This window comes from Populus alba, chromosome 4 (assembly GCF_005239225.2).
Source record: "Populus alba chromosome 4, ASM523922v2, whole genome shotgun sequence".
In the NCBI taxonomy this organism is placed as follows: domain Eukaryota; kingdom Viridiplantae; phylum Streptophyta; class Magnoliopsida; order Malpighiales; family Salicaceae; genus Populus; species Populus alba.
Genome location: NC_133287.1, coordinates 13,983,472 through 14,006,594, shown reverse-complemented (window position 1 = coordinate 14,006,594; position 23,123 = coordinate 13,983,472). Strand labels below are relative to the sequence as shown.

The 23,123-nt window shown below is 33.4% G+C and overlaps 1 pseudogene; it reads left to right on the top strand.

Moving 5' to 3' along the window:
• Positions 1-455: 455 nt before the first annotated feature.
• On the top strand, positions 456-7,698 carry LOC140955518 (uncharacterized; annotated as a pseudogene).
• Positions 7,699-23,123: the final 15,425 nt, after the last annotated feature.

Sequence of the window (23,123 nt, the reverse complement as noted above, 5' to 3'; positions counted from 1 at the left end):
CTGATGCATCTCATTTTAATTTTAAGCCAGGCATTATTCAACTTTTACCTTCTTTTCATGGCTTAGACCTAGAAAATCCATACTTGCATTTAAGGGAATTTGAGGAGGTCTGTAATACCTATAATGACTCAAATTGTAGCATGAACACCATTCGATTAAAGCTTTTTCCTTTTTCATTAAAAGATAAAGCTAAAACATGGCTACAAAATTTGAGACCATGATCTATTCGTGCTTGGGATGAAATGCAACAACAATTTCTAAAGAAGTTTTTTCCGTTTCACAGAACAAACTCTTTCAAAAGACAAATCATCACTTTCACTCAAAAACCAGAAGAAACATTTTACCAATGTTGGGATAGGTATCGAGATTTGCTTAATACTTGTCCTCATCATGGTTTTGAAACATGGAGATTGGTTTCACATTTTTATGAAGGTTTAACACCTAGAGATAGGCAAATGGTTGAATTGATGTGCAATGGAACTTTCGAAGATAAAGACCCTAATGAAGCAATGGAGTACCTATACTTGCTAGCCGAAAATGCTCAAAATTAGGACACCACAGGTACTTATAAGGCACCAAGTAAAACTCAACCTCATACATCTAGTGGAGGTATGCGCAACCTTAGGGAAGATCATGACCTCCAAGCCAAGTTTGCATCTTTAGCTAGAAAAGTCGAAGCACTTGAATTGAAAAAGAGTGGTCAATTAAAATCTATTCAAGACATTGTGTGTCAAATCTGTGAAGCCAAGGAACACTCAACAAATGATTGTCCAACTTTGCCTTCTTTTAGGGAATGCCTCCATGAACAAGCCCATGCTTTAAACAGTTTCCGAAGACCCAACCATAACCCATACTCACAAACGTATAACCCTGGTTGGAGAAATCACCCAAATTTCAGTTGGAAGAGTGATAGCAACAATGCACAAACTTCACAGCCACCGTTTCAACTACACCATAATTTTCAAAATTCTCATGGATATGCACCTCCTTATGCTCCACCTCCTAGAAGAAATTTTGAGGAAACATTGCATGCATTCATTGAAAAGCAGGAGACAATCAACACTCAACTTGCTCAAAGCATGACAGATTTTAAAGATGCTCTTGCAAAATTAACATCTGCTCTCAGTTTCCAAGAGAAAGGTAAGTTTCCATCTCAACCACAGCAAAATCCAAAAGGGCAATACAATGCAAATGCGAGTAGTTCTGGAAGCCAACATATGGATCAAGTCAAATCAATCATCACTCTTCGTAGTGGTTGACACGACCACAAGCTTGATGTCTTCTCCCAAGTGCAGGAGTGTCGAAGTAATAAATAACCTGGCAAGACCGGGGTCGAACCACAGAGAGGTTAATTGTATAAATTATAAATAACAGCACAACAATAACAATAATAACGATAATAATAACAATAGTACTAGTAGTAGTAGTAATAGTAATAATAATACTCAGTACGTGGCGTTGTTATACCTGAGAATGATCTAAAAGATCGGGTCACAGGTTTCCAGCCTAGATACTGAGTTTATGAACAGATAATAATAATAATAATAATAATAATAATAATAATAATATAACAACAACAATAAAGAAGAGAAGGAAGAAAATTAATGAGAACTTTGAGTTGAAAGATTAATGTAAGGATTAAACAACGATAAAAATAAATGTCAAGGTTAGAGGATCCACTAATGGTACTTCAAACAAGTATAATATAAACTCTTATTACTCAATTGGAAACCACACATAAATGGAGGTTCCAATCAGATTATAAATTGTTAACATGATTACATTAGTTATCTTATTCAAATAAAGGTGATACTTGTAAATGTTGGCAGGCATTCATGATTATAACTTATGTTAACAACAAATCAAGTTCCTTTGATAGCTCAGGTGTTGGTTATACCATACAGTATGGGCTATGAAAGTACCAAGTATTTGTTGTACCAAGTGTTATACAACATAAATCTAGATTAACCATTTAACAAGCAAAGTATTAAAAGTGAACAAGATAACAAATATAAAACATGTTAGTATCCAATGTTAAGGTCCATGTTAAGTTTATATTATACTTATTCTTACACCATTAGTGTACCCTTTTCACCTTGACATAATTAACTTAGCTAAACATAATGAAAGAAAGAAACATAAATGAACAAGATAAGAACATAAATGAGAAAGAAGTTAACTAAGTAAAGAAAAGGAAATTAAGTGCATAAACTTGATATTAATGAAAGCAAAACATAAGCAATACAAAGAGAGAAAGCAAGAGCATGATCTTGATCTGGAAACCAAGATGCCTCAATACATGGTAAGTGCCTCCTTTTATAGGCCAAAATTTGGAACTATTGATTTGTTAATTAATTGATGAGTGGGTGGCCACATCTTGACTTGGTGACAATCCTTATCTTCTTGTCTGAACAAGATGTCATTTCTAACATCATAATTTGCCCAGAATCCTCAGGAATGTTCTAGGAAATTGTCTCAGCTTTCCAACAAAAAAAAGATGAGGTCATTTGGACTTCTAGAACTCAAGATATGGGCTGAACATTAAATAGTGTCTGGGCTGCAGGACAGCTTCGGACTTCTTCGTTGTTCCTTCAGTTTGGACTTCAAAACGGCCTTTCTAAATCTTGGGCTCCGCATGAAAGTTGTAGGCCTTTGTCTTACCATTCCATCCATATAAAATGGACCTAAATCCGAGGTCTAGAGCTCCAGATATGATCCAATTACGGAGCAATGTTCCGGTTTGGACTGCACCGGCATCTCTTTTCTAAGTTTGGCCATCTCTTTGTCCTTTCACTTTCAATACTTAAACTCATCAATCAATCCTTTTATTTATGTGATAGGCCTGCATTTAAGATGAGAATTTACCATAAATTAAGGTATCTTATAGTATCAAACTTGTTATTCTAAAACATGTTTTAGTTAAGGAGTTATTGATACTTCAAGTGCAAAATGATGATATAAAACCTTGATAAACATGCACTTTTAAGTACTAATCAGTGGTAAGGTTATTGAAAAACCCATTCTTGAATCTTGTGAGAAAGATGATGAGTCTATCTCTGAGGGTAAGGAAGGGGTTGAACCTGAACATTGCAAAGAAAAGGTTGATTCCCCGCCAGCACTTCCATTTCCTCATGCCATGACCAAACAAAGGAAAGTCAATCACGACTCTGAAATCTTTGAAATTTTCAAACAGGTAATGATCAATATACCTTTATTGGATGCTATTAAACAGGTTCCTTCCTATGCTAAATTTTTGAAAGATTTGTGCACTGTGAAGAGAAAACTGAATGTGAAAAAGAAAGCCTTTTTAGCCGAACAAGTAAGTGCCATTCTTCAAAACAATAATGCTTTGAAATATAAAGACCCTGGTTGTCCTATAATTTCTTGCTTTATTGGAGAACATAAAATTGAAAGAGCCTTACTTGATCTTGGAGCTAGTGTGAATTTACTTCCATATTCAGTCTTTCAAAGTCTTAATCTAGGTGAGTTAAAACCAACCTCTGTAACTCTTTTACTTGCTGATAGATCTGTAAAAGTGCCTAGAGGAATAGTTGAAGATGTGTTAGTACAAGTTGATAAATTCATTTATCCTGTGGATTTTGTTGTCTTGGATACACAACCTGTTGAAGCATGTAATTCAATTCCTGTCATTTTAGGACGTCCATTTCTTGCCACTTCTAATGCATTGATTAATTGTAGGAATGGACTGATGAAGCTATCATTTGGAAACATGACATTGGAGATGAATATTTTCAACATTTACAAGCAACCTGGAGATGATAATGATTTACAAGAAGTGGACTTTATTGAAAAATTAGTTCATGATCAATATCAAACCACTTCTAGTGAAACTGAGATTGATGAATCTGATGATTTGCAAATGGTCTAGTTTCAGGAATCAAAGGCATGCAATTGGAGACCACAAATTGAAGAATTGCCACCACGATCAATTGAGCCCATACCCTCAAGTGTTCAACCACCAAAACCTGAATTGAAGTCGTTACCATTTAATCTCAAATACTCATTTTTGGGAGAAAATGAAACTTTTTCCGGTAATAATCTCTTCCAAACTTAATGCACATCAAGAAGGTAAGTTATTACAGATTTTGAAAATGCACAAAAATGCATTAGGATGGACCATAGCTGACATAAAAGGAATTAGCCCTTTGATTTGCACACACAAGATTTATTTGGAGGAAAATCCTAAACCCTCTAGAGAAATGCAACGAAGGCTTAATCCTAATATGAAAGAAGTAGTGAAAAATGAAGTCATTAAGCTTCTAGATAATGGAATCATTTATCCTATTTCTGACAGCAAATGGGTAAGTCCTACCCAAGTTGTACCCAAAAAGTCTGGAGTCACTGTGATAACGAATGAGAAAAATGAGTTAATTCCAACTAGGACTGTTACTGGTTGGCGCATGTGCATTGACTATAGGAAACGTAATTCAATGACTAGAAAAGATCATTTCCCTTTACCTTTCATGGATCAAATCCTAGAAGGAGTTGCAGGTCATGAATTTTATTGTTTCCTAGATGGCTATTCAGGTTACAATCAAATTGAAATTGCATTGGAAGATCAAGAGAAGACTACTTTCACATGTCCATTTGGTACTTTTGCATATCGAAGGATGCCTTTTGGATTGTGTAATGCACCAGCCACGTTTCAAAGATGCATGCTTAGCATATTCAGTGATATGGTTGAACGTTTTCTTGAAATTTTTATGGATGATTTTTCTGTTTTTGGTGATTCATTTGATGATTGTTTGACTAACTTAGAAAAGGTTTTGAGCAGGTGTGAAGAGAAGAATCTTGTATTGAATTGGAAAAAATGTCACTTTATGGTAACAAACGGCATTGTACTTGGTCACATTGTTTCATCGAAAGGAATTGAGGTTGACAAATCTAAAATCAAGTTAATTGCCAACTTACCAACACCAAAATCTGTTAAAGATGTTAGATCATTCTTAGGACATGCTGGTTTTTACATAAGGTTCATCAAAGATTTTAGTGTAATATCTAAGCCCTTGAGTAACCTTCTAACAAAGGATAATATTTTTGAATGGACTGAACATTGTGAAGAAGCCTTTGTTAAACTTAAAAACTTGCTTACTTCTGTTCCTGTCATTCAACCTCCTGATTGGTCATTACCTTTAGAAATAATATGTGACGCTAGTGATTATGACGTGGGTGCTGTCTTGGGACAAAGAAAAGATAAGAAACCTTATGTGATTTACTATGCAAGTAAAACTTTAAATAGTGCTCAAATGAATTACACCACCACTGAAAAAGAATTCCTTGCAGTAGTATTTGCTTGTGATAAATTCAGGTCTTATCTAGTTGGCTCACTTGTTGTTGTTTTTAGTGATCATGCAGCATTGAAATATCTTCTTTCTAAGAAAGATTCTAAGGTTAGATTGGTGTGGTGGATTTTGTTACTTCAAGAATTTGATATCACAATCAAAGACAAGAAAGGAACCGAAAATGTTGTTGCAGATCATTTGTCAAGATTGACAACATATTCGAAATCTGACATCACACCAATCGATGACTACTTTCCCGATGAATCTTTATTTTCTGTTTCTACGATGCCTTGGTTTGCTAATATTGTTAATTTTCTTGTTTCAGGACAATTGCCAGCTCATTGGAGTACCCAAGACAAAAGAAAGTTCTTGAACGAAGTGAAGAACTTTTATTGGGATGACCCTTATTTATTCAAATATTGTCCTGATCAAATATTTCGAAGATGCATTCCTGACAATGAGGTAAGTAGTGTCATTAAATTTTTTCATTCTGAGGCATGTGGGGGTCATTTCTCATCAAGAAAGACAACTGCAAAAATCTTACAAAGTGGATTTTATTGGCCCACCATGTTCAAAGACTCACATGCATTTTGCAAGACTTGTGAAAATTGTCAAAAGTTGGGATCTATTTCAAAACGTCACATGATGCCTTTAAATCCTATTCTTGTCATTAAGATCTTTGACTGTTGGGGTATAGATTTCATGGGTCCATTTCCTCCATCATTTGGTTTCGTGTACATATTAGTCGCAGTAGATTATGTTTCAAAATGGATAGAGGCAATTCCAAGTCGAAACAATGATCACAAAACAGTGATAAAGTTTCTTAAAGACAATATTTTGAGTCGATTTGGAATCCCTCGAGCCATAATAAGTGATGGTGGAACACATTTCTGCAACAAGCCATTTGCTTCTTTAATGAAGAAATATGGAATCACACATAAAGTTGCCACCCCTTATCACCCTTAGACAAGTGGACAAGTAGAGCTTGCTAATAGGGAGATCAAACAAATCTTGGAGAAAACAGTGAACCCTAATCGGAAAGACTGGTCTTTAAGACTTAATGATGCACTTTGGGCTTATCGAACTGCATATAAAACATCATTAGGTATGTCACCTTATAGACTAGTCTATGGAAAACCTTGTCACTTGCCTGTGGAAATTGAACATAAAGCTTATTGGGCTATTAAAGCTTTCAATTCAAACATTGATGATGCTAGTCAGCTGCGAAAATTGCAAATAAATGAGCTTGAGGAAATTAGAAATGATGCATATGACAATTCAAGAATTCATAAAGCAAGAATCAAAAAGTTTCATGACAAGAAAATACTGAGAAAAACATTCAATGTTGGTCAAAAAGTCTTGCTTTATAATTCTCGACTCCATTTATTTCCTGGAAAACTAAGATCAAGATGGAGCGGTCTTTTTATTGTGAAACATATGTATCCATATGGGGCTTGTGATATCGAGAATCCAAAGAATGGCAATGTTTTCAAGGTAAATGGGCATCAGTTGAAAGTTTATTTTGACAATTTTTTTGTTGAAAATGACTCTACTGAATTGAGTGATCCTGTATATAAAGATTGATTCTTTTTCTCACATTGTTTTGTGTTTGTTTTGGTGTATCTTTTGTTTTGCTAGTTTCTCTCACCCCGGTCAAATGGCGGATAATGGTACTCCGTGACTCTTAAGTCGGTTCTTTCAGTTTCCCAAATAACTGGTATCTGTATATATTTGTACAATTCTTAGCTCTTTCTCCCTTCTTTGAATTGAGTGATCCTGTATATAAAGATTGATTCTTTTTCTCACATTCTTTTTCTCCCTTCTCGTCTCCAATTCTCTTTTGAAAATGGACACCACTCTTGAAAAGTTGAAAAGGTATTTTCATGCTCTGCCTTCAAATGCGATTACAAAAATTTATCGTTTTAGGTGTGCAAGATTGAGGTTGTTAATGAATCATGGAATTCCTGAAGATATTCGTTGGCTGATTGAAGCAACGGTCCGATTATCAGGTGAGTCATCCAATTCTTTCATTTCACACATGCCTGGAACAGGTAAAAGCACTTTTGCAAAGAAACGTCGTGCAAAACGACTGAAAGTCTATCACAGATGTGCTAGATGGACTTGTAATGCGACATGTCGTTCTTTAGGAATGGTATTTGTAAACCGTGAAGATAAAATACAATTCATTAAGGATGGCCTGAGTAAGGGGTCTTTAGATAATCTTTTATTAACCCTTGAGACGCATCCTAGTGGAGATGTGCATCGTGTAATTCATGATTTATGGCCACAATTCCATAAAGAACATGATCGACTTAGTCTTGGGAATCTGACTAAAAAAGACCCTGTTTGCCAGTTTTTAAGAAAACTGGATGGGAAGCCTATCCCCGACCCATAGAGGGCGTTTAAGCCGTTCTTGGACGTAAAACCAATGGAAGATGTGAGCCACAATCACAACTACCTGTACATACATGCTTTGTCAAAATAAATAAATAAAGAGAGAGAGTGTGAGACTACAGCTGGCCTACATGTAGGTGGTATGATTGCATTTTCACTTTTTCATTTATAAATTCTTCTCTTCCTTCCCCTCATTTCTACTCATCCCATACATTCATCAAATATAGAAGTGTGTAGAAATGGCAGGTTCCTCAAGTCATCACATAAGAAATATTTGTGTTTTTGGTGGATCCAGCCCTAGGAAAGAAAAAGAGTTTTTAGAATCAGCAAATCATCTTGGTCAAGTACTAGCTGAGAGAAAGATTCATTTAGTGTATGGGGGGAGGCAGCCTTGGGTTAATGGGAGGTGTTTCAATGGCTGTATTTTTAGGAGGCAGTCAAGTTTTGGGGGTTATCCCCAAAGCTTTAGCAAATGGGGACATCATTGGAAAAACAATTGGAGAGGAACTACAGGTCCCAACAATGTCTGATCGACTGAATGCCATGTTTAGCCATGTTGATGCCTTCATTGCCTTACCAGGTGGTCTGGGCACATTGGAAGAGATCTTTCATATTTCATCTTGGGCCCAACTGCACATTCACCATAAACCTATAGGTTTGTTAAATGTTAATGGTTTTTATGATAAGTTGTTATCTTTCCTTGATCAAGCTGTGGAACAGGAATTTCTAACATCTTCAGCACGACAAATCATAATCTCTGCTGCTACTGCTGAACAATTGATTGACCAACTACAATCTTTCATCCCTGTCATTGATCCTTGCATGAGTCGCCTAGATTGGTCAGCTAAGGAAAGCCGTAAAAAGCTTAGATTAGATTTGAGCCTTCATCTGTGAAACCTTGTGTCTTTTGGTTTTATTAATAGCATATTATTTTGTTTTGTTACTTCTTATATTTGTTTAAGTGTGTTTCAGGTTTGTCATTGTTCGCTGTTTCAGGTGATGTCTTCTATACTCTATCTTTCTACCTTAGGACATTGAGGACAATGTCTTATTTTGGTTGGGGGGAGAGGGTAGTAGTTTAAAAAAAAAAAAAAACTAACCAACTAACTGTTTTTGTTTTTAAAAAACCATTTGGCAAAACTGTTATTACTAGGATGGCAGAGTAAAGAGGAATTATTCTTGAGACGCATATTAGTAAAAAATTTCTAATGGTTATTTGCAATATTCATAACAAGGCCTATTAGAATACTTCTTGAAATATTCAGGTTTACAAACTCTCGCATTGTTATCACTTGATTATGCTCATATACTCATTTAACAAGTATTATTAAACCTTCATTTTCACACACACACTTTAACACATGATTGTGGGTTGCACATTGGATTAATACATTATTTATATTCTTTTGTTGAAGGTAACAACTAAGGGTAAGGGATAGTATATAATTTGCAAAAAAAAAAAAAATGATGATAATATTGATGATAATAAAAACGTAGATAAGTTTGGTTTCGTAGCCTCCCTAACCTAAGCAATTAAGCCCGAAAGGGTGTTTTAACACCTAATACCCTAAAGTCAACTGACTTGGGAGCTATTGGCCCAAAGCTTGTTACATGGGGTAAGGAGAAAAGCTTAAGGGAATCAAACATTGCACTATCTACGTATCAGTATCTGCAACCCGAGTTGTTAAGCTTGTAGGGGTGTCTCAACACCTAATGCCCTAAGACCAACTGATCTGGGAGTCATTAGCCTAAAACTTGTTATATGGGTTAAAGATACATTGTGTTTTAAGTTGTATGTGTATATAAATAAAATAAAATAAAAGAAAAAAAGAAAAAAGAGAGAGAAAAAAAAAGTAATAATAATAATAATCCCAACCCAAAGGAGTTCACCTTAAACATTTGAACATAATATTGTTTTCTTCCAACAAAAGCCCCATCATCTATGTTTTCATATATTGAGCACATAAAAAGAAGGTTTATTAATATCTTGTTTAAGAAGTATGAAGCAGTAATATAAATTTAATGAGAGTTTGTTTATCTGGATAGATTAATAGAAGTTGAATGATGAATGCCTTGCTTTGTGATACTTGCAAATTGTTTCTCTATTTTAACACTTTAGATTACTAGGGACTAGTAATAAGCTGGTTGGGGGGTGTGATTAGTACTTAAAAGTGCATGTTTATCAAGGTTTTATATCATCATTTTGCACTTGAAGTATCAATAACTCCTTAACTAAAGCATGTTTTATAATAATAAGTTTGATACTATAAGATACCTTAATTTATGGTAAATGCTCATCTTAAATGCAGGCCTATCACATAAATAAAAGGATTGATTGATGAGTTTAAGTATTGAAAGTGAAAGGACAAAGAGATGGCCAAACTTAGAAAAGAGATGCCGGTGCAGTCCAAACCGGAACATTGCTCGGTAATTGGATCATATCTGGAGCTCTAGACCTCGGATTTAGGTCCATTTTATATGGATGGAAAGGTAAGACAAAGGCCTACAACTTTCATGCGGAGCCCAAGATTTAGAAAGGCCGTTTTGAAGTCCAAACTGAAGGAACAACGAAGAAGTCCGAAGCTGTCCTGCAGCCCAGACACTATTTAATGTTCAGCCCATATCTTGAGTTCTAGAAGTCCAAATGACCTCATCTTTTTTTTGTTGGAAAGCTGAGACAATTTCCTAGAACATTCCTGAGGATTCTGGGCAAATTATGATGTTAGAAATGACATCTTGTTCAGACAAGAAGATAAGGATTGTCACCAAGTCAAGATGTGGCCACCCACTCATCAATTAATTAACAAATCAATAGTTCCAAATTTTGGCCTATAAAAGGAGGCACTTACCATGTATTGAGGCATCTTGGTTTCTAGATCAAGATCATGCTCTTGCTTTCTCTCTTTGTATTGCTTATGTTTTGCTTTCAGTAATATCAAGTTTATGCACTTAATTTCCTTTTCTTTACTTAGTTAACTTCTTTCTCATTTATGTTCTTATCTTGTTCATTTATGTTTCTTTCTTTCATTATGTTTAGCTAAGTTAATTATGTCAAGGTGAAAAGGGTACACTAATGGTGTAAGAATAAGTATAATATAAACTTAACATGGACCTTAACGTTGGATACTAACATGTTTTATATTTGTTATCTTGTTCACTTTTAATACTTTGCTTGTTAAATGGTTAATCTAGATTTATGTTGTATAACACTTGGTACAACAAATACTTGGTACTTTCATAGCCCATACTGTATGGTATAACCAACACCTGAGCTATGAAAGGAACTTGATTTGTTGTTAACATAAGTTATAATCATGAATGTCTGCCAACATTTACAAGTATTAGCTTTATTTGAATAAGATAACTAATGTAATCATGTTAACAATTTATAATCTGATTGGAACCTCCTTTATGTGTGGTTTCCAATTGAGTAATAAGAGTTTATATTATACTTGTTTGAAGTACCATTAGTGGATCCTCTAACCTTGACATTTATTTTTATCGTTGTTTAATCCTTACATTAATCTTTCAACTCAAAGTTCTCATTAATTTCTTCCTTCTCTTCTTTATTATTATTATTATTATTATTATTATTATATGTTCATAAACTCAGTATCTAGGCTGGAAACCTGTGACCTGATCTTTTAGATCATTCTCAGGTATAACAACGCCACATACTGAGTATTATTATTATTATTACTATTACTACTAGTACTATTGTTATTATTATAGTTATTATTGTTGCATTGTTATTTATAATTTATACAATTAACCTCTCTGTGGTTCGACCCCGGTCTTGCCGGGTTATTTATTATTTCGACACTCCTGCACTTGGGAGAAGACATCAAGCTTTTGGTCGTGTCAAGTACCGTTATCCGCCATTTGACCGGGGTGAGAGAGAGACTAGCAAAACAAAAGTCACACCAAAAAGGAACAAAAAAAAAATGTGAGAAAAACAAAATAATCAAGCTTTATCAATAAGATCATTCAAACCAATGGATTCATTTTCACTAGGAAACTCATCAAAGTAAGCTTTTAAACGATGTTCATTTACCTTCAAAACATTGTCATTCTTTGGATTCTCAATATCAAGGGCCCCATAAGGATACACATGTTTCAAAATAAATGGACCGCTCCATCTAAATCTTAGCTTTTCAGGAAATAAATGGAGTCGAGAATTATAAAGCAAAACTTTTTGACCAATATCAACTTTTTGACAATTTTCACAAGTTTTGCAGAATGCATGTGTGTCCTTGAACATGGTGGGCCAATAAAATCCATTTTGTAAGATTTTTGCAGTCGTCTTTCTTAATGAGAAATGACTCCCGCATGCTTCAGAATGACAAAGTTTAATGACGCTACTTACCTCATTGTCAGGAATGCATCTATGAAATTTTTGATCAGGACAATATTTGAGTAAGTCAGGGTCATCCCAATAAAAGTTCTTCATTTCGTTCAAAAACTTTCCTTTATCTTTAGTACTCCAGTGAGCTGGCAAATCTCCTAAAGGAAGAAAATTGATATTTTTAGCAAACCAAGGCATTGAACTAAGAGAAAGTAAGGATTTGTCAGGAGAGTAATCATCGATTGGTGGGATGTCAGATGTCAAATCTATTGTCACTTTTGACACAAAATCAGCATCAATATTTTTGGTGCCTTTTTCATCCATGATTTCTTCCTGAGAATAAATCATTTGTAAATCTTCAGATTCATCCAACTCAATTTTACTCAAAGTAGATTCAAGTTGATAATGAACTAATTCTTCAATATGATGTACTTCTTGTAAATCATTATCATCTACAGGCTGCTTGCAAATGTTGAAAATATTCATCTCCAATGTCATGTTTCCAAAAGATAACTTCATGAGTCCATTCCTACAATTAATCAATGCATTAGAAGTTGCAAGAAACGGACATCCTAAAATAATAGGAAATGAATTACATGCTTCAACAGGTTGCGTGTCCAAGACAATAAAATCCACAGGATAAATGAATTTATCAACTTATACTAACACATCTTTAACTATTCCTCTAGGCACTTTTACCGATCTATCAGCAAGTAAAAGAGTTACAAAAGTTGGTTTTAACTCACCTACATTGAGACTTTGAAAAACTGAATATGGAAGTAAATTCACACTAGCTCCAAGGTCAAGTAAGGCTCTTTCAATTTTATGTTCTCCAATAAAGCAAGAAATTGTAGGACAACCAGGGTCTTTATATTTCAAAGCATTATTGTTCTGAAGAATGACACTTACTTGTTCGGCTAAAAAGGCTTTCTTTTTCACATTCAATTTTCTCTTCACAGTGCATAGATCTTTTAAAAATTTAGCATAGGAAGGTACTTGTTTAATAGCATCCAACAAAGGTATATTGATCCTTACCTCTTTAAAAGTTTCAAAGATTTCAGAGTTGTGATTGACTTTCCTTTGTTTGGTCATGGCATGAGGAAATGGAAGTACTGGCAAGGAATCAGCCTTTTCTTTGCAATGTTCAGGTTCAACCCCTTCCTTACCCTCAGAGATAGACTCATCATCTTTCTCACAAGGTTCAAGAATGGGTTTTTCAATAACCTTACCACTACAAAAAGTGATGACTGATTTGACTTGATCCATGTGTTGGCTTTCGGAACTACTTGCATTTGCATTGTATTGCCCCTTTGGATTTTGTTGTGGTTGAGATGGAAACTTACCTTTCTCTTGGAAACTGAGAGCAGATGTTAATTTTGCAAGAGCATCTTTAAAATCTGTCATGCTTTGAGCAAGTTGAGTGTTTATTGTCTCTTGCTTTTCAATGAATGCATGCAATGTTTCTTCAAGATTTCTTCTAGGAGGTGGAGCATAAGGAGGTGCATATCCATGAGAATTTTTAAAATTATGGTGTGCTTGAAATGGTGGCTGTGAAGTTTGTGCATTGTTGCTATCACTCTTCCAACTGAAATTTGGGTCATTTTTCCAACCAGGGTTATACGTTTGTGAGTATGGGTTATGGTTGGGTCTTTGGAAACTGTTTAAAGCATGAGCTTGTTCATGAAGGCATTTCCTAAAAGAAGGCAAAGTTGGACAATCATTTGTTGAGTGTTCCTTGGCTTCACAGATTTGACACACAATGTCTTGAATAGATTTTAATTGACCACTCTTTTTCAATTCAAGTGCTTCGACTTTTCTAGCTAAAGATGCAAACTTGGCTTGGAGGTCATGATCTTCCCTAAGGTTGTGCATACCTCCACTAGATGTATGAGGTTGAGTTTTACTTGGTGCCTCATAAGTACCTGTGGTGTCCCAATTTTGAGCATTTTCGGCTAGTAAGTCTAGGTATTCCATTGCTTCATTAGGGTCTTTATCTTCGAAAGTTCCATTGCACATCAATTCAACCATTTGCCTATCTCTAGGTGTTAAACCTTCGTAAAAATGTGAAACCAATCTCCATGTTTCAAAACCATGATGTGGGCAAGTATTAAGCAACTCTCGATACCTATCCCAACATTGGTAAAATGTTTCTCCTGGTTTTTTAGTGAAAGTGATGATTTGTCTTTTAAAAGAGTTTGTTTTATGAGACAAAAAAAACTTCTTTAAAAATTGTTGTTGCATTTCATCCCAAGCACGAATGGATCCTCGTCTCAAATTTTGTAGCCATGTTTTAGCTTTATCTTTTAATGAAAAAGGAAAAAGCTTTAATCGAATGGTGTTCATGCTACAATTTGAGTCATTATAGGTATTACAAACCTCCTCAAATTCCCTTAAATGCAAGTATGGATTTTCTAGGTCTAAGCCATGAAAAGAAGGTAAAAGTTGAATAATGTCTGGCTTAAAATTAAAATGAGATGCATCAGGAGGGAAAACTATGCATGAGGGTGCACTTGTTCTTGTAGGATTCATGTGGTCTCTAAGTGTTCTCATACGGTTATTCTCATTATTCTCGTTATGAAGCAATTGATTATCTTCTTCGGCCATATTTTCTGAAAATGATGAGGATACCCTACAAAGTCGACCACTTAATGTACTTGACCAAACTCGCATGCACGTGTAAAAAGAGAATAAAAGGAAGAAAAGAAAATAGAAGAAAAAAGAAACAAAACAAACACAAAGAAAACAAAAGTTAGATAAAATGAAAAGTGAAAAGAGAAAATAAATTAAATATTATAATTTATACAAGAATTTACCTCCCCGGCAACAGCGCCAAAAACTTGACACGACCAAAAGCTTGATGTCTTCTCCCAAGTGCAGGAGTGTCAAAGTAATAAATAACCCGGCAAGACCGGGGTCGAACCATAGAGAGGTTAATTGTATAAATTATAAATAACAAGACAACAACAACAACAACAACAACAATAACAACAACAACAATAATAACAATAATAGTAATAATAATAATACTCAGTACGTGGCGTTGTTACACTTGAGAATGATTTAAAAGATCGGGTCACAGGTTTCCAGCCTATATACTGAGTTTATGAAAAGATCGAAGAGATATCTTATATAATATAAACATAATGTAAATAATAATAATAATAACAGTAGTAGTAGTAGTAGTAGTAGTAGTAAAAGAAGAAGAAGATGAAGAAATTAATGAGAACTTTGAGATGAAAGATTAATGTAAGGATTAAACAACGATAAAAATAAATGTCAAGGTTAGAGGATCCACTAATGGTACTTCAAACAAGTATAGTATAAACTCTTATTACTCAATTGGAAACCACACATAAAGGAGGTTCCAATCAGATTATAAATTGTTAACATGATTACATTAGTTATTTATTCGAATATAGCTAATACTTGTAAATGTTGGCAGGCATTCATGATTATAACTTATGTTAACAACAAATCAAGTCTCTTTCATAGCTCAGGTGTCGGTTATACCATACAGTATGGGCTATGAAAGTACCAAGTATTTGTTGTACCAAGTGTTATACAACATAAATCTAGATTAACCATTTAACAAGCAAAGTATTAAAAGTGAACAAGATAACACATATAAAACATGTTAGTATCCAACGTTAAGGTCCATGTTAAGTTTATATTATACTTATTCTTACATCATTAGTGTACCCTTTTCACCTTGACATAATTAACTTAGCTAAACATAATGAAAGAAAGAAACATAAATGAACAAGATAAGAACATAAATGAGAAAGAAGTTAACTAAGTAAAAGAAAGGAAATGAAGTGCATAAACTTGATATTAATGAAAGCAAAACATAAGCAATACAAAGAGAGAAAGCAAGAGCATGATCTTGATTTGGAAATCGAGATGCCTCAATAAATGGTAAGTGCCTCCTTTTATAGGCCAAAATTTGGAACTATTGATTTGTTAATTAATTGATGAGTGGGTGGCCACATCTTGACTTGGTGACAATCCTTATCTTCTTGTCTGAACAAGACGTCATTGCTAACATCATAATTTGTCCAGAATCCTCAGGAATGTTCTAGGAAATTGTCTCAGCTTTCCAACAAAAAAAAGATGAGGTCATTTGGACTTCTAGAACTCAAGATATGGGCTGAACACTAAATAGTGTCTGGGCTGCAGGACAGCTTCGGACTTCTTCGTTGGTCCTTCAATTTGGACTTCAAAATGGCCTTTTTAAATCTTGGGCTCCTCATGAAAGTTGTAGGCCTTTGTCTTACCTTTCCATCCATATAAAATGGACCTAAATCCGAGATCTAGAGCTCTAGATATGATCCAATTACCGAGCAATGTTCCGGTTTGGACTGCACCAGCATCTCTTTTCTAAGTTTAGCCATCTCTTTGTCCTTTCAGTTTCAATACTTAAACTCATCATTCAATCCTTTTATTTATGTGATAGACATGCATTTAAGATGAACATTTACCATAAATTAAGGTATCTTATAGTATCAAACTTGTTATTATAAAACATGCTTTAGTTAAGGAGTTATTGATACTTCAAGTGCAAAATGATGATATAAAACCTTAATAAACATGCACTTTTAAGTACTAATCAATAGGCCTGCATTTAAGATGAACATTTATCATAAATTAAAAGTATCTTATAGAATCAGACTTGTTATTATAAAACATGTTTTGTTAAGGAGTTATTGATACTTCAAGTGCAAAATGATGATATAAAACCTTGATAAAAATACACTTTTAAGTACTAATCACACCCCCCAACTAGCTTATTACCAGTCTCTAGTAATCAAAGTGTTAAAATAGAAAAACAATTTGCAAATTCCACAAAGCAAGGCATTCATTATTTAACTTCCATTAATCTATTCAGATAAACAAACTCTCATTAAATTTATATATATCTGTTCAATACCTTTTAAACAAAATATTAATAAACCTTCCTTTTTATGTGCTCAATGTATGAAAAGATAGATAATGAGACTTTTATTGGAAGAAAACAATATTCTATTCTAATGTTTAAGGTTAACTTTCTTGGGTTGGGATTATTATCTTCTTTTTTTTTTTTTTTTGAATATATACATATAACTTAAAACACAATGCATTTTTAACCCATGTAACGAGCTTTCGGCTAATGACTCTCAGACCAGTTGATCTTAGGGCATTAGGTGTTGAGACACCCCAACGAGCTTAGTAACTCGGGTTGCAGATACTAATATATAGATAATGCAATGTTTAATTCCCTTAAGCTTTTCTCCTCAACCCATGTAACAAGCATTGGGCCAATAAAATCTCTAATAAGCAGTTAGGGTTCTTAGTAACCATAATACTAGATGAAAAGGCAAAAAAATAAATTATGATCATTTTAAAAAAGGGAAGAATATCATGTAAATTATGTGTGTGAGGCAAGATATTAAAATATGAAATCTAAATTTACTACAATGAATGAACCAATATGTGAAAGTTAAGTCAACCTCGATGGTGAAACCTATATAGGAAGTTTTGAACCAAACACAACATTGATGTGTGATACCATTAATAAGAATTGAACTTGAAATATCTATAACAAAGTAGACCAACATTAAGTTTTTTAGGGAGGAGAGAGAAAAGAAGAAAAAAAAAAGGTTCATAAGGACAAACCGCCTCACCTCCTCTCGCAGTGCACCAAGAGAGAGAGGACATAACAAATCTTTGAATTACATGGTAGAAGGGTAGTTTTGGCCACTAGGAGATGCTGCATGTGCCAACCAAAGTACGAAGGCAACACCCACGCGTTGGCGAATGGACACGAATGTTTATACTCTTGGTTGAAAGACTAAACTACCCTATAAAAACCAAAAAATTACAAAAACAAATAAAAGAAAAATTATCTTTGATCAAAGGCAATGTTTTTTTTAACATTAAGGGTATTTTATTAACTTAATAGTGAATTCAAAAGTGAAAATCCAAAACTGCTCCCACACACCAAATTTTTTTTATTTTTCTCAAGAGGTATTTTAGTTTTTTTACTATTCATAAAAAAAAAAAAAAAAACTTACTAAGGATCAGCCAAGCTAAATGTTTTTGGATTAAAGGGAAAAATTATAACTTCACTATTCATAATCCATAATGAATCTAAGTCTAGAGCTACAGTAAATGACATTATTGAATACACATTTCTCTTTTAGTTTATTTGTTATATCAATTCCTTTCCCACCTATAATTCCAAAATCGTATTGGAAGATAAATGTATTGAATTGGCCAAATACTATTTAGTACAAAGAGGGCAATGTTGCTAATATGGAAAAGATTATCCATGAACATGCGTACATTTAATACAAATATAACTAGCTATTTGATCCACACTTTTTTGTGGGTTGAATAATTGTTTTAGTAATAAATAAATAACTATGCAGACCTTTTCAACATGTTTTTAGACATTTAAAACTTCTCAATCATAAATCAAAAAGTTTATGCATGTAACTAATTAAATTAATCAAGAATCATCCAAGTCAATAAACATAAAAAAAAAAAATTGTTAACAATAACTAAAGACTAAACTATAAAAATAAAAGGAAAGATATAGATTAAGATATTTTATCTCCCAATGTGGATCATACACCTAGTTGCGTTTAATAATTTTATTTCTTAAGAATAAGTCTTTTATTTAATGAAACCATTATTTGTGCAAATAAAGCATAAAAAAAGTTATTAATAATAACCAAAGACTAAACTAAAAAAAAAATAGAAAGATAGAATATAGATAAAGATATTTGATATTGTAACACAAACACACTATTGTGTTTAATAACTTTGTTTTTTAGAATAATTGTTATTTAATCAAATGATAATGAATAAAGATAAAAATATTTAACTAGATGTGGTGTAGACATCTAATCTTAAGACACGAGTCATAGACTCAATTGCATTTAATAACATTGTTTCTTAAAATCAATATTTTATTTAATAAAACAATTATAAAAAAAAACACATATAGAAAAGAAAACAAAATCTAAGTGTGGCTACAAAGAGAGAATACCTACTAAAATAAAATAAAAAATGATGAAATCTTATTCGTAAAATTAATAAAAATTAAATCATATTTTATTAGAAATATCATGAAAAATTATGAAAAAAAAAAAGCTAATAAAGGAAAAAATTTCTACAAAACAAATGAAAAAAAGGCTCAGGCACATCTGGGCTTAAAAACCATAACCATGTGCGTTTAGGCTGCCTTAATTGTTTTTTTATTAAGAATTAGATGACCCTTCATCCACCCTTAAGTTTGTTGGAAAAAAATATGTTAGCAACAAGAACGTTGTTTGAAATTTAAGCAAAAGGTTTTCTTTGCAAAAGAATCTTGATTTTCAATCTATTAAATTGAAAAGAATAGGTAAAATAGATCTCACAATTCTTGAAATCTGAAGGTTTCTGTATCCTTGCAACTAAGAAAAAGAGTTTTTCCTTGTATATCTATTGAACAACTAATCAAAAAAACAAATGCATGATGTTGGTTTTTGGAGGAAATGGTGTGTTTTTCTTCTCTTTTCTAGTCGCCCCTCTTTCCTTTCTCTCTTTCTTTTTATTTCCTAGGAAACCCTAATCCATTTCCAACAAAATAGTCATTTTCTAAGCAGACAATTTACATTTAAGTATTTCAATAACTATTTTTCTAAAACAAAAAAGAAATAACCTTTCATAAAATCTTCAAGCTTTAAATTTTGACTTAGAGGAGCTAAATTGCTGAAATAAAAACTTGGATGCCGGTTTGGATGCTTTGAGAAGTACTTTGGATTTGTTTGTTCACAAAACCTTTTTTCTAGCAAAACTCATGTGTCATCTTAAAAGACTCATATCTCCCTCATATAAGCTCTTCTTTTGCTGAAATTTGGTCAGATTATAGGTCTTCAAGTCAGAAATCCAAAACAATTGAATTTGCTTCTATAACTAAAGATATTCAAGTTGGAATGGCCAAAGGTCAACATTGGCAGAATGCGAGATTTATCTTTGAAGGTTGTGATTTCTAAGCTCTTTCTCTTTTTATTTTTCTTGCTATATATGTATAGAAAGGTATAGATGTTAGCTTTCTAATTCCACTGTAATCACTTCATTTCAACCTCTAAAGCTCAAGTTTTGCACAAAACATTGATTAGAGGTCAAAACTGTCAATTATCACCAATTTACTTCTTTTTGAATCATTCATCCAAAAGTGTCTTCAAGACCCAAAATAAAGAATATCAAGATATTGTGTGTGTGTGTGTGTGTGTGTGTGTGTGTGTGTGTGTGTGTGTGTATAAACATAGGCAATACTAGGTAAATCTGGGTAAAACTATGAAATAATATGGTTGCATCAACATGCATTGACAAACCTATTAATAACCTTAAATAACCCAAAAATATTCATAAGCTTAGATTAATCATCTCAAGCAAGGAGAAAGTAAGATTATCACCAAAAAAAGGAGCGCCTTTGATGCCGCGTCTCCAAGGCTATAGGGGCGTGCTTTTAGTACTCAATTTCCTTGGCGCTTCTCACGTCGAGGTTTGTTGGTGAGCCACGTTGAGTGTAGATGCATCCCTCCATGGCATGCGAGGATGCGAGGGGTAGGTGCCCCTCGAACCCAACTTGTTCACGGGTTGTTCTGTTATAGAGGTTTCGACAATGATCTTTCCACAGTTTACCTACAAAAACCTTATTATGATTTCTCCTTCCTCTAAATGATAAGGTTCAGTGGACTTCTTAGAACGTTGCCAACACCAAATCAACCACGTCACCACAAAGAAGACCTAAGATAAACTCTCTCATTGAATGAACTCATTAACACCAAAATCAATATTTTTTGTGGTTGCAATCGATGTCAATTGATACTCTCTTTCTACCATCAAAATTCACCCACTTTCTCCCTTCTATCTCAAACTAGGGACTGAAAATTAAGGAAAGTAAGGTTTTGCAACAAAATTAATTTTTTAAAAAAATTCAAATTGGAAGGTTTAATTTAAAAGTAGGAGGACCAAAGTGAATGTTTTCACCTAATTATGAATTGACACTTATTTTATTCGTGTTTTTTACTTTAGTCCTTCTTCTCAATTTTACTAATGAGGTCCAAGCACTAGAGGATCCATTAGAGGTTCCGGTTGGTCTAGTTTAAAGGCTTAGATCTAAGAGATTCAAAGAGGCTTTCAATGGTCTTCTTCAAGATACGTAGGCTAAGTGGACTTCAATAGGATATGAAATAATAAGGAGCAAGCCGTGATTAATCTTATTCATGTTCAAGAGGCGCTTGTTGGTGGAACCAAGACCATTGCACAAGGATTTGGAGAACAAGACTAGATTTGGATAGTTTGACATTTCACTACCCTTTTATCATAACTAGAGCTACACGTCAAATTTTGAGGTGATTTTAGTTGGGCTAGAAACTAGACTTCCATACCTTTCCAAAAATATATGGCACACCATCTAATTATTTAAGAAGAGAAAGAACTATCCGTTTGAAATTGGGTTTTGCTGCTGCTAGACAAAATAGGAAAATAACTGAACTTGTCTTATTAAATTATTTGGGCTATTAAACTTTCTTTATTTTATGAGGAAACACTTGTTTGGGTTTCAAACTTGTTTATTTTATTTATTTTAATTAGTTTGAGCTTGTTTTAGCTTGGGCTGATTACTATTTAAATTAGATTTATATTGACCTATTAGGAAAACTAGGGTTTTTGGCTTGGGGTATAAATACTCTTGAGAATAATTTTCAGCACACTTTTTTTGCCTAATAATATTCTGATTTTTACCGACCTTTGGTTGTCAATCTAGGTACTTGATTGAACTTTCAACTCTTTAAAGAATTGGCCAATATTTTTTGTGAATTTATACTCTTTTTTATCATCTTCAGGTGTAGGCGTTGTGATTGGGTTGGTTTATAGTATTGTTGCCTTGGAGCAAGTCTTCCATTGTGATAAGCTCATCCTATTTTCAGCAAACTTAGATTAAATAGATTTTGGGTTCGCGAATTCCATTAAATTCCGTTAAGGTTCGCATCAGTTGGTATTAGAGCAGATCTAATCACAGGTTATATCCTTCAATTTGTGTCTTTTGTTTCTTGATATATATTTCTCTCTCTTGATTAGTTTCAGCCACATATATTAAAAAAAAAACATAGGGTTCTTGCATCATCTTGAATTGTTGAACACAAAATCATAAGCTAGTGTTCTTGTTGAATTCTTGATCTTGCTGCAATATATACATAAAAAAATATATATTCTTGAATTTTTCTTCTTGATTGTTGAATTGGTATACAAAAAAAAAAAAAAAAGGGTTTAATCTTGAAATTTTGATTGTTTCCACAAAAAAATTAAAAGAAAAAAATCAACATTCTAGAGTTTGGTCGAGAGCTTGGGAAAGAAAATTGGTCATTGGGAATTTATGTTGCTTTTTATTTATTTATTTATTTATTTATTTTCAGATTCTATCATTGCTTGATTTAATTTTTAGTTTGGATAGTAAATCTCTTTAGTATTGTTGCTTCCATTCAGTTTATTTCGCATCTTCAAATCATCATATTACTTGCACAAATTTGCATTGCTACTCGTGAATTTGTCATCGTAGTTTTTTTTTGTTAATTTCATAAATTTCTTGCTTCTTGAGTCTATATCAAATTTATAAATTCATTGTGTAGTTGGTTGCTTTTTTTGAATTGTTGCTAAGTGATTTCAAGAACTAAAGGAAATTTGAGTGGAAAAAGGCATAGGCAGAAGCATATTAGAGTAAAAAGCCTATAAATTTGTGTGAAACATGAGTGTGTGAGGTGTTATTTTTATTGCTAATGATTTTCATGCAGGTTTAAAAAAAGAAAAAAAAATGTCTTCTAATATTATGCCACAAAAGAAGGGTGAAATCCTAGAAGATGGGCTTTCGAGAATACAAAAACAAATGAAATTTATGTTTAGTGAGCTGATGACTAGGATTGAAAAGTTAGAGACTAGGTCTAATAGGGGACGTAGTAAGAAGGGTAGAGAAGATAGGAAGGAGAGTGTTGTTGCAAACTCCACAAATGAAGTCGAGGATGATCTTAACCGTGGTAGTGGATTCCATACAGGGA